Source organism: Macadamia integrifolia, unplaced genomic scaffold (genome assembly GCF_013358625.1).
Source record: "Macadamia integrifolia cultivar HAES 741 unplaced genomic scaffold, SCU_Mint_v3 scaffold_19A, whole genome shotgun sequence".
NCBI classification, from domain to species: Eukaryota; Viridiplantae; Streptophyta; class Magnoliopsida; order Proteales; family Proteaceae; genus Macadamia; species Macadamia integrifolia.
In genome coordinates, this window is record NW_024870640.1 from 466,853 (window position 1) to 478,170 (window position 11,318).

The 11,318-nt window shown below is 40.2% G+C and overlaps 1 protein-coding gene across 2 annotated transcripts in view; it reads right to left on the reverse strand.

Annotated features, from left to right (window-relative positions):
- LOC122071290 (nudC domain-containing protein 2-like) overlaps positions 1 to 11,318 on the reverse strand; it is a 19,920-nt gene that overhangs the window by 4,855 nt on the left and 3,747 nt on the right. The window contains exon 5 of one of the 2 annotated variants that reach the window (XR_006138130.1): positions 479 to 746. The exons of the other annotated variant lie outside the window; for it this stretch is intronic. The gene's annotated coding sequence lies outside the window, so the exon portion shown is untranslated. The remainder of the gene's footprint in view (positions 1 to 478; positions 747 to 11,318) is intronic. 2 annotated transcript variants of the gene reach the window in all.

Here is an 11,318-nt window from a genome sequence, read left to right on the forward strand (position 1 = left end):
TCAAACAACAAAAGGCACATTCACGGGAATTTTCATATTTTCAGTCGATACATACCGATACGGTACCGATACAGTACGATACGGCTCGATACTGCACGATACGGTCGATACATACCGATACGGTACCGATACGTACCGATACTCTCGGGAATTTCCAGATTTTCAAAAGTTCGTATCGCAGAGTATCGTACGTATCGGTACCGATACGATACGGCACGATACGATACATACGATACGCAAAAGGGGGCCTAAAATTCTATGTAACGTATCGGTATGTATCGTGCCGATGCCTACCGATACGGATACGTATCGACCGATACGGCACGATACGCACCGATACTTAAAACCATGGCAGCCACAAAACAAAAAAAACCCTGCCTCCTCTTTCTTTGTCCAACATCCAAAAAAAAAAAAAAAGGTCGACGAAGAAGAAGCAGAGAGAGAAGACGAAGGAACAAAGAGAAACGAAGAGGCATACCTAGTTTCCGTAGCCGTTGCTCGCCTCAAATCCTCCGCTATTTGCTCGCAGTCTTCAAGGAGAGATACTTTCTTTTATTGGTAATCCAAACCCCAACCCATCAATTTGTTTTCTCTCTTCTTTATAATTTCTCTTTTTCCAGAACTACCCCTCCCTATCTTAATTCTTTTATCCTCATATTTTCCTTATTTCCAATTAGACCCTTGCTCCACACGTGTCTTCCTTTGTGACTTAAAGTGCACTTTCACTATTTACAGTTCTGCCATCCCTGAAAAAAAAAAAAAAAGGAGAGATAATTACTATTCTGCCATATTCTCCTTTAAGTTTCCATCTAATTACTGTATTACCATTACTCTTTGAGTGTTATTCTGTTAATCATCACCATGGTAGCCAGTAGTGAAGTTGTTCAACAGTTGGACTCCTATAAGGGAGAAAATGATGCAAAAATTGAAGCTATTATGACAATGATGGAATTTATGCAAGCTTCTATCGATCATTTGGTGGCAGCAGATAGAAGAAAGAGTCCCATTCAATATGGGGATTCTTCTAACACCGTTCCACAGGATCCACCACCACCACCTTCATTACCATATGGAACTAGTAGATATGATGATGGAGCAGAAAGAGCAGCAAGATTGGATGTCCTTGATTTTTATGGAGTTAATAATCCAAAACTGTACCTTGACTGGATTCACAGCTTAAAGACATTCTTTAGATGGTACGGATTGGCTGAGGCCCAAAAGATCCTATTTGCAGGGCTAAATTGAAAGGCACGGCCCGAGTCTGGTGGATCAAGCAACAGCAACAAAACCAAACCCAAGGCATCGGTTTAGTCACTACTTGGGCTGAAATGCATGAAGTCATGAACCGGAGATACCTTCTTATTACAAGCAACGTATGCATCTCAGGTTTGCACAATTGAAACAAGAGAATTTGACCGTTGAAGAATATGTTGCGAGATTTTATTATTTGGCCACTCATTCTGATTTTGAGTGGGATGAAAAAGTATTAGTGGCACAATTTCATAATGGTTTACACCCTCAACTTAGTGCTACCCTTGCATCTAGTCGACTACCTACTATGGAAGACGCCGTGCAAGTAGTGTATCAGGTTGAGGAAAGTCTGAAATGCCCATACAATCGGAGAAATTTTGCAAATACTTTTCCTCGAGGTACTAGTTTCATCCTACCAAAGATCTCCTTAAAATTAAGCTCAAGAAGATGGTGGGATTGTTCCTCATTCAGCGTATTCCTTCAGACGGTCTCCTCGGTCCTTTCCCTAACTTGATGGAGTCGAGTTCTTTTCAGAGAAGGAGAATTGATGCAGATACGGCTGCCCTTACCTGGTTGGACCAGCATAACTGTCTTTGGAAGCCAAGAGCCAAGAAGAACTGGTCCAGCCCAGGGTTTTAGTCTAACAAGGGTTGGAAATAAAATTAGTAATTACTTAGCATTTTATTTCATGCCTTTTATTTTCCAGATTTGAATGTAGGATTTAGGATTTATTTCCTTTACATTAGTTTCCTTTTATGGCTATTTCCTAGTTTAGGTTAGATACTATGTTAGTAGAATTTACAATTTCATGTCTTTATTTTCTATATATTGGCTATAGTCGATGGATATGCAGAGAATGATGAATTAATCATTTTGGGTGAAGTTGTGGTTATGCTTGGTCGTATGAATCTCCTCTCCTTCGCCCTTCCCCATGTGATTCTTCCCTTCTTCCCTAAGGCCCCCCATCAAGATCTAGTCAGAATATTGGGTTTATTGCAATAATTTTATATTTTCGGATTACCAATGTCCGACAAAATCCATAGCTTGGGAGAGCTAATTTGAAAATATTCTACTAGGTTAGTCAAATATGCTCGATGGTATAGAGAATAGAGTTTCTGTTTTGGTGGTGTTTATAAAACTTAGTAGTAAGTATCCTAGTAAATAGACAACGTTAGTTTATAATTTTAATCCTTTTTGTTTAATATTTTACCATTACCCAATTCCTAGTGTTAATAGTCTCCACTAGTAAGTAGTAACTACATTAGGTGTTTAAACAGAGTCTGGTTTTGAATTGAATTGCTCTAGATTAGAGGCTTCAGTTCTTCTCTGCTAGGCTTTTGTTTTTTCCCCCACTAATGCTTTCTTTGAAGTTATTGCTTGAAGTTCTTTGAGTTCTGTTACATGTCAATATTTGGTCTAAACCTGCAATTACAGTATTTTTTTTTTTTTCACTTCAAAAAAACTTCAGATTAAGCCTGGGAGATATCCCTAGATTGATTGGGAGGCTTATTTTCAGGTTCTATGCTCACTATTGAACCACATTTCAACCTGCGATTCGGATCCCCTATTTCAGGTGGGATTGTGTTTCAACTTCAATGTGTACACCCTATACCTCTTTACCAACCTGTCGAAGTATTAAAATGGCCAAATATCTTTGGTCTACCAATTTGATTTGCCTAGTCACCTAAACCTGGGGGTGGAGGGAAAGACCACCAGTCCCACTGCCATGTAGCTACCAAATAATTTTATCAAACAATGACTGTTTGGGATACAAATGGATTATGTTTGAATAAGTAACCATCATGAACGGCAGAGCAACTGGATTTTCTAATTTCTTCAAAAGATGATTGCATCATTGATCATTACAACCACCATAAACTTATCTCAACCATCATGGATCATTACAGTAGATCTTGAACTCCTCACACCCCAATACTTGTGCTAATGAGGATTATCTACCAAGTGCACCAGCGACCTTGTTGCATTTCCTAATTTATTTATGCTTCAGTAATCAGTATGAAAACGAACTCCTGAAGAGGAACTATTTATAATTTTCTCTCTTAAACCGAAGGTGGAACTGGAAATTTGCATCTGATCTTGGTACTATATAGAGTGTTTTGATTCAGTGTTCTTTTGGTCCCCCTCGCTATAAGAAATAACATAAACTAAATTCAGCACCACAGATGTTATCAATACTAAGAAATTCTTATTCTCTTGGTGGCCCTTTGTCTCAAAGCCAAGTTCAAGGAGGGAATAATGCCTCAAGTTCCATGAGAATGCTAAATGATGTTAACTATAATGATAATTCTCCTTTTTAGATAACGGATTTCCCTCAATTGAGTTGACAGCCTAGCCTAGTTCTGCCAGGGGTTCTCAAGGACAATTGGGTAAATCCATGTGCTTACATTTTCTACTTTCTGATGTCTTCCTTTAGGTGCTTTGTTTGCAACTGTTAACCCCTGAGGCCCTGACTAACAGGTCCGCTACGGAAGTAGTGTTGGTGTTCTCCAACAAAACCAAGAATTCAGCATCCAAAACAAAGAGTTTCCAGCTTTACCAGAATATAAAGGTGTTCAACTTACGGTTGGAACGAACGTTACCATGATATGATGCTGATCGCGTCCATGTACATTATTATAATTTCAGAAAGTACCATATCAAAACATCAAATCATATTATTAAGCCAGCATGATGGAGAACCTTAGGGAAGAAAGGGGAAATCAGAGTAGAAAGGGGGAAGGAGGGGAATCACACACTTCACTGGGGCACAAACTCAACATCTTCATTCAATAATCAAAATTAATCTCTTTGTCCATCGGTTACAATCAATATATAAGAAAGTAAAAACATAGAATTAGAAGCTTAACTGAATTGGAAACTAGCCTAAACTAGGAAACAACAATAAAAGGAAACCATTGCAAGGAAATAAATCCTAACTCCTACATTCAAATCTGGAAAATAAAAGGCATGAAATTAAATACTAAATAGCTACTAATTTTATTTCCAGCCCTTGTTGGACCAAAACCCTAGGCTAGGCCAGTTCTTCTTGGCTCTTGGCTTCCAAAGCCGGTCATGCTAGTCCAACCAAGTAAGGGCAGCCATATCTACATCAACTCTTCTTCTCTAAAAAGAACTCGACTCCGTCGAGTTAAGAAAAGGACCGAGGAGACCGTCTGAAGGAATACGCTAAATAAGGAACGATCCCACCATCTTCTTAAGCTTAATTTCAGGAAGATCTTTGGCAGGATGAAACTTCATAGTCTTGTTGGCATGCTTGAAAGCATAGGTATTGGCATAGCCACAATGCTATACTTTCTTGTCAAACAACCAAGGTCGACCAATAAGGATATGGCACACCTTAAGAGGGGGGACATCACATTGGACTGTATCCTTAAATCCACCAATAGAATATGGGACCAAGCACTTATCTGTGATTTTGAGATTAGTGTTGTTCACCCAAGCAACCTTATAAGGATTTGGATGCAGCTCTGTCTTCAATCCCATCTTACGAACAATGACTTCAGAGACAACATTAGTGTAACTATCTCCATCAATGACCAAGGTTAACAACTGGTCATTGCACTTCACATGAGTCTGGAAAATACTACTGCGGCGCCAATCTTCATTATAAGTGGCTTTCTGAGTGGTCAACACATGACAAATGACATAAAAAAGATGTTGGTCTTCATCACTAAGAGTGTCATTGACTTCACCTGGCGCATGCTCTTCTCTTAAATCAACTGTGTCAAAACCAAGTTACTCTTCAGGAATATATGGTATAAGAGAATCCTTATTAATAAAAGCAACCAAACGGCTGGGACATTGAGCACTGATATGTCCAAATCCATGGCATGAGTAGCACCAAACTGTAAATTTTGTTGCATCAGAAGGTTTATCTGAACCATGACAAGGGGGTGAGTATGGACGAGTAGGCCGTGAAGATGACATTTCAAAAACATGTCGAGGTGGAGAATATGACTGACTAGGTCATAAAGAAGCCATAGATGTAGCATTAGCCTGTGGTTTGCTAGATGACATTTCTTAGGTAGAAGGTTGTTGCAGAATGAAACTAGTACCTTGAGGAAAAGTATCTGCAAAATTTCTCCGATTGTATGGGCGTTTCAGACTTTCCTCAACCTAATACGCTACTTGCACAGCATCTTCCATAGTAGGCAGTCGACTAGATGCAAGGGCAGCACTAAGTTGAGGGTGCAAACCATTGTGAAATTGTGCCACTAATACTTCTTCATCCCACTCAAAATCAGAACGAGTGGCCAAATAATAAAATCTCGCAACATATTCTTCAACGGTCAAATTCTCTTGTTTCAACTGTGCAAACCTGAGATGCATGTGTTGCTTGTAATCAGAATGCAAGAATCTCCGGTTCATAACTTCATGCATTTCAGCCTAAGTAGTGACTAAACCAATGCCTCGGGTTCGATTTTGTTGTTGTTGCTGGATCCACCAGACTCGAGCCGTGCCTTTCAGTTTGGCTTCTGTAAATAGAATCTTTCGGGTATCAGTCAACCCATACCATCTGAAGAATGTCTCCAAGCTATAAATCCAATCAAGGTACAGTTCTGAATTGTTGTCTCCATAAAAATCAAGGACAACCAACCTTGCTGCCCGTTCTGCTCCATCATCATATCTACCAATACCATATGGCGGTGGAGGAGGTGGTGGTGGTGTATGATATGGTGGCGGTGGTGTTGGTGGTGGTGGTGGTGGTGGTGGTGGTGACGGATCCTGTGAAGTGATGTTGGAAGAATCCCCAGACTAGATGGGACTCTTTCCTTTATCTGTTGCCACCAAACGATCAATAGAAGCTTGTATGGATTCCATCATTGTCATAATAGCTTCAAATTTTGCATCAATTTCTCCCTTGTACCTCGAGGAAAAGTATCTACAAAATTTCTCCGATTATATGGGTGTTTCAGACTTTCCTCAACCTAATACGCTACTTGCATTACGTCTTCCACAGTAGGCAGTCGACTAGATGCAAGGGCAGCACTAAGTTGAGGGTGCAAACCATTGTGAAATTGCGCCACTAATACTTCTTCATCCCACTCAAAATCAGAACGAGTGGCCAAATAATAAAATCTCGCAACATATTCTTCAACGGTCAAATTCTCCTATTTCAACTGTGCAAACCTGAGATGCATGTGTTGCTTGTAATCAGAATGCAAGAATATCAGGTTCATAACTTCATGCATTTCAGCCCAAGTAGTGACTAAACCAATGCCTCGGGTTCGATTTTGTTGTTATTGCTGGATCCACCAGACTTGAGCCGTGCCTTTCAGTTTAGCTTCTGTAAATAGAATCTTTCGGGTATCAGTCAACCCATACCATCTGAAGAATGTCTCCAAGCTATGAATCCAGTCAAGGTACAGTTCTGGATTGTTGTCTCCATAAAAATCAAGGACAACCAACCTTGCTGCCCGTTCTGCTCCATCATCATATCTACCAATACCATATGGCGGTGGAGGAGGTGGTGGTGGTGGTGGTGGTGGTGACGGATCCTGCGAAGTGATGTTGGAAGAATCCCCAAACTACATGGGACTCTTTCCTTTATCTGTTGCCACCAAACGATCAATAGAAGTTTGCATGGATTCCATCATTGACATAATAGCTTCAAATTTTGCATCAGTTTCTCCCTTATAAGAGTTCAGCTGTTGAACAATTTCACTATTGGCTACCATGGTGATGATTAACAAAATAACACTCAAAGAGTAATGGCAATATCGTAAATAGATGGAAACTTAAAGAGGAATGGCAGAATGGTAATTAAGATGAAATCCCTAAGTGGATGGCAGTAACGTAATATCTGAAAATCACACAATGTATTACGTATGGCAAGGGTATATTTGGATGCAAGTAAACAATAGGACAGAAAAGAATAATAGAGGAAGAGAGGGGTGTTTCAAGAAATATATGATAACTAAAGAAAAAAAGGGCACAAAATGGGGAAATCATGGGATGGGGTGGGGTGGGGTGGGGTGGGGTGGGGTTTACCGACAAAAGAGAGACTTCTCCTTTTGGAGACGAGAGACCAGTAAGGATTTTTCGGCTCTGTAGAAGGAAATCGACGCCAGGAATTGTGATGGCGGCAGTTCGATAAGCCGGACGTGAAAGTGGAAGTCGAGGGTGACCAGCGGTGGTGAGTCGATGGTACTTCAACGGAGGTACACTTCTTTCTCTCTTCTCGGAGTCTCTTCTTTTTCTTTTTCTTCTTGGACAACTTTTAGTTCTCTCTTCTCTTCTTCTTTTATTCTTTTCTTCTCTGCTCCTCTTCTTCTGCTCTTCTTCTTAATGTAGAACTAGAATCGGCAAAACCAACCTAGTCCCAAAACAGCAGGATGCTCTCGAAGAACAAACACAAGTCAAATTAGGATAATAGCACAACAGATCAGATTACAAAAGAAATCAGATCCGAAACAGTTGAAGCTATTGAACCAAATACTAGGGTTTCTCTGATCAGATTAGGATCGATAACAAGGGCTTACAAGACTTCAAATAGGTCCAAATCAACTTAATACCATGAACCAAAGTCCACGAGAACAGTAGGAACTGAACCAGATCTGTCAATTTCAGTTCTGCTTTGTCACAGGTCACTAAAAGACAAGAAAAGGGAGAATTTTTAAATCTCTCAAACCACTGGTCAGAAAGAGCTCCCCTTTGGGTCGAGTTCTTCCCCAGGTAGGACCTATCTTTGATCCAAATTTCAGCCCAAACTGATGGCTGAAAGTGTTTCTGGCAGCAAGGGATCAAATAGGAAAAATATGAAGATTTTCTGGACAGAATTGAGAGAAAAGTGATTTAACTAAATACCTATAACAGTAGATCAGATTTGGATCACCTTGAGTATGGAAGAAAAGAGGGAGATAACTAGAAGAGAACCTCTTATGCTTCACACCGCAGAGAGTTAATTGGATCAAACACCAATTCCATCAGCCTTGATCAAACACAAGACAAATCTCCATGTAGAAGACAATAGCAACAACCATTAATTTGTTTATTAAATCATCTAGGCCTTTAGGAGCCTCCTCTTCTTTATTTATAATGTTAATGGGGGAGGGAATTACAAAATAGAAGGTTCCTAAGAAAGGAAACCAGATATTCTCCTAATACAATAGCTACTAAAAACTGAAATTAGAAACTAACTGAAATTAGAAACTAGTTGAAAAAGGAAATTAACTACTAAGGACTTGACTCAATTAATAACTTGACTCATAAGGAAACAAATATAACTCAAAGCAAGCCCAACTAGAAAGGAAACTAATGAAAATGGAAACTAACTAGTAATCCCGTACTCAATCTTAGAACCCCCTTTTTAGACCCATAAAAGTGGTCTATTACACTCAAAACACATGGGATCAAAAGCCTAACATGTATGGAACCCAACCCTAGGCTTATTCCTAATAAAACAAGCCTATTTTGGTAATTAATCTGCATCAACTCTCCCGGTCTTAAAAGAACTCGACTCCGTCGAGTTAGGTAGTGCTCCCAAGATTCCCTTGTAAATCGCTCGCCGATGAGGTGGCACATATCTCGAAATAGAAGGGAGCATAACTCCAAGAGGAGGGAGAGTAGGTTGATGTGTCACCGGAGCAGGAGTCAGTCGACGACGTGGCATGTCTGATAATGCATGTGGCCTCATTAAGTACATACGACCTCCTTGCTCACCTTTATAGTGTTCCGTGCACCATCATAGAGAATGCCTGCATGTCGCTGCCAAGGTCGCCCTAGAAGAATGTCGCAGTGTGCCAATGGGGTGACCAAACAGGTGACATGGTACTGTAACGGCCCAAACTGTAAATGTACTCGAACAACTGCAGTTGCCTCTTCTCGAGCTGTGGGTCCAAAACCTTGCACATGAATCTTCTTGAAAAGTTATTTCTGTGGAAAGTTGTGTGCTCGAACAAATTCAGCAGATATGAAGTTTGCTTCTGCCCCAGTATCAACAACTGTATGAACATCAATAGGGTTGGAGCCGTGCAGGAGAGTACCCTTCTGTCTGAAGAGAGGAGCCTTATCAACTAGTTTATTCGAAAAAAATGAAAGGCTAGCTGAATGAGCTTCTACATCCTCATCTTCATCAGCAATAATATCATCGTCTTCGAGGGGATAAGGATATAAATGAGATTCATCTTCACTCTTCTCTATTGGCTGCTTCTCTGCTACGTTCACAGAATGAGTCCTGTTGGGACACTTGTTAGAATAGTGACCCTTCTCGCCACAACTATGGCATATGATATTCTTCACCCCAACACTATCCTTGTTGAACTCTGACCTTTTTTCTTCAACTCTGCGAGCTTCAGGCTTCTTTTCCTCTATACGTGGTGGAGGTCTATAAACTGAAGAAGTCTTGAGCATACCCTTCCAATAAAGAGACTTCTCTTCAGCTGTCTTGGCATGAGCCGCTGCCACATCAACAGACCTGAAATCAATGTTAGCCAACTCAAGTCGAATCTCAGTACTTAACCCACTGATATATCGCATCACCCGTTGTTGGTCTGTTTCCTAAAGTCGACACCTTGAAGACAGTTTGTGGAATTCGAGGGTGTATGAATCCACATCTTTGTTCCCTTGTTGCAAGTTAAGTAATTTATGGAACATTACCTTTTCATAATTAAGAGGAACAAATTTTTCAGTCAGGATTTGCTTCATGACCTCCCAATTGATAACGGGTCCAAGTCTTCTGACAAACCTTGCATGTAGTACATCATCCCACCATGAATATGCATACCCAATAAACTTGGTGATGATGAGTTCACACTTCTTCACGTCTGGAAGAGACTTATACGCAAAAATTCTCTCCACTTTGGTAAGCCAGTCAAGAAATTCCTCAGGTCCCTTTTCACCACTGAACTCGGGAACCTCAACTTTGATGCCATAATCTCTGTCAAAAAATTGCCGAGTAACATCTTGGGAAACAACTGGATCAAGTTGCTGCCTCTGAGGCGTATCTTCGATCCGTAAAGTGTTGAGCTGAGGAGGTAATGTAGAGGGTCCTTCTTCAGCTCGCTTGTCGAACCTCTTCATAAAGGCAATCATCTCTTCCATAAACTTATCAAACTTGGCTTCAGTCCTCTCAAGCCTAGCATCAGTATTCTGTTGGTTCTCGGCTAACTCACGATACAATTTGTGCAACTCAGCATTGGTGATGTGACTTGCCATGGTTAGAAAATTGCAGGAAAATTTGCTCTGATACCACTTAATGTAGAACTAGAATCGGAAAAACCAACCTAGTCCCAAAACAGCAGGATGCTCTCGAAGAACAAACACAAGTCAAATTAGGATAATAGCACAACAGATCAGATTACAAGAGAAATCAGATCCGAAACAGTTGAAGCTATTGAACCAAATACTAGGGTTTCTCTGATCAGATTAGGATCGATAACAAGGGCTTACAAGACTTCAAATAGGTCCAAATCAACTTAATACCATGAACCAAAGTCCACGAGAACAGTAGGAACTGAACTAGATCTGTCAATTTCAGTTCTGCTTTGTCACAGGTCACTAAAAGACAAGAAAAGGGAGAATTTTTAAATCTCTCAAACCACTGGTCAGAAAGAGCTCCCCTTTGGGTCGAGTTCTTCCCCAGGTAGGACCTATCTTTGATCCAAATTTCAGCCCAAACTGATGGCTGAAAGTGTTTCTGGCAGCAAGGGATCAAATAGGAAAAATATGAAGATTTTCTGGACAGAATTGAGAGAAAAGTGATTTAATTAAATACCTATAACAGTAGATCAGATTTGGATCACCTTGAGTATGGAAGAAAAGAGGGAGATAACTAGAAGAGAACCTCTTGTGCTTCACACCGCAGAGAGTTAATTGGATCAAACACCAATTCCATCAGCCTTGATCAAACACAAGACAAATCTCCATGTAGAAGACAATAGCAACAACCATTAATTTGTTTATTAAATCATCTAGGCCTTTAGGAGCCTCCTCTTCTTTATTTATAATGTTAATGAAGGAGGGAATTACAAAATAGAAGGTTCCTCAAAAAGGAAACCAAATATTCTCCTAATACAATAGCTACTAAAAACTGAAATTAGAAACTA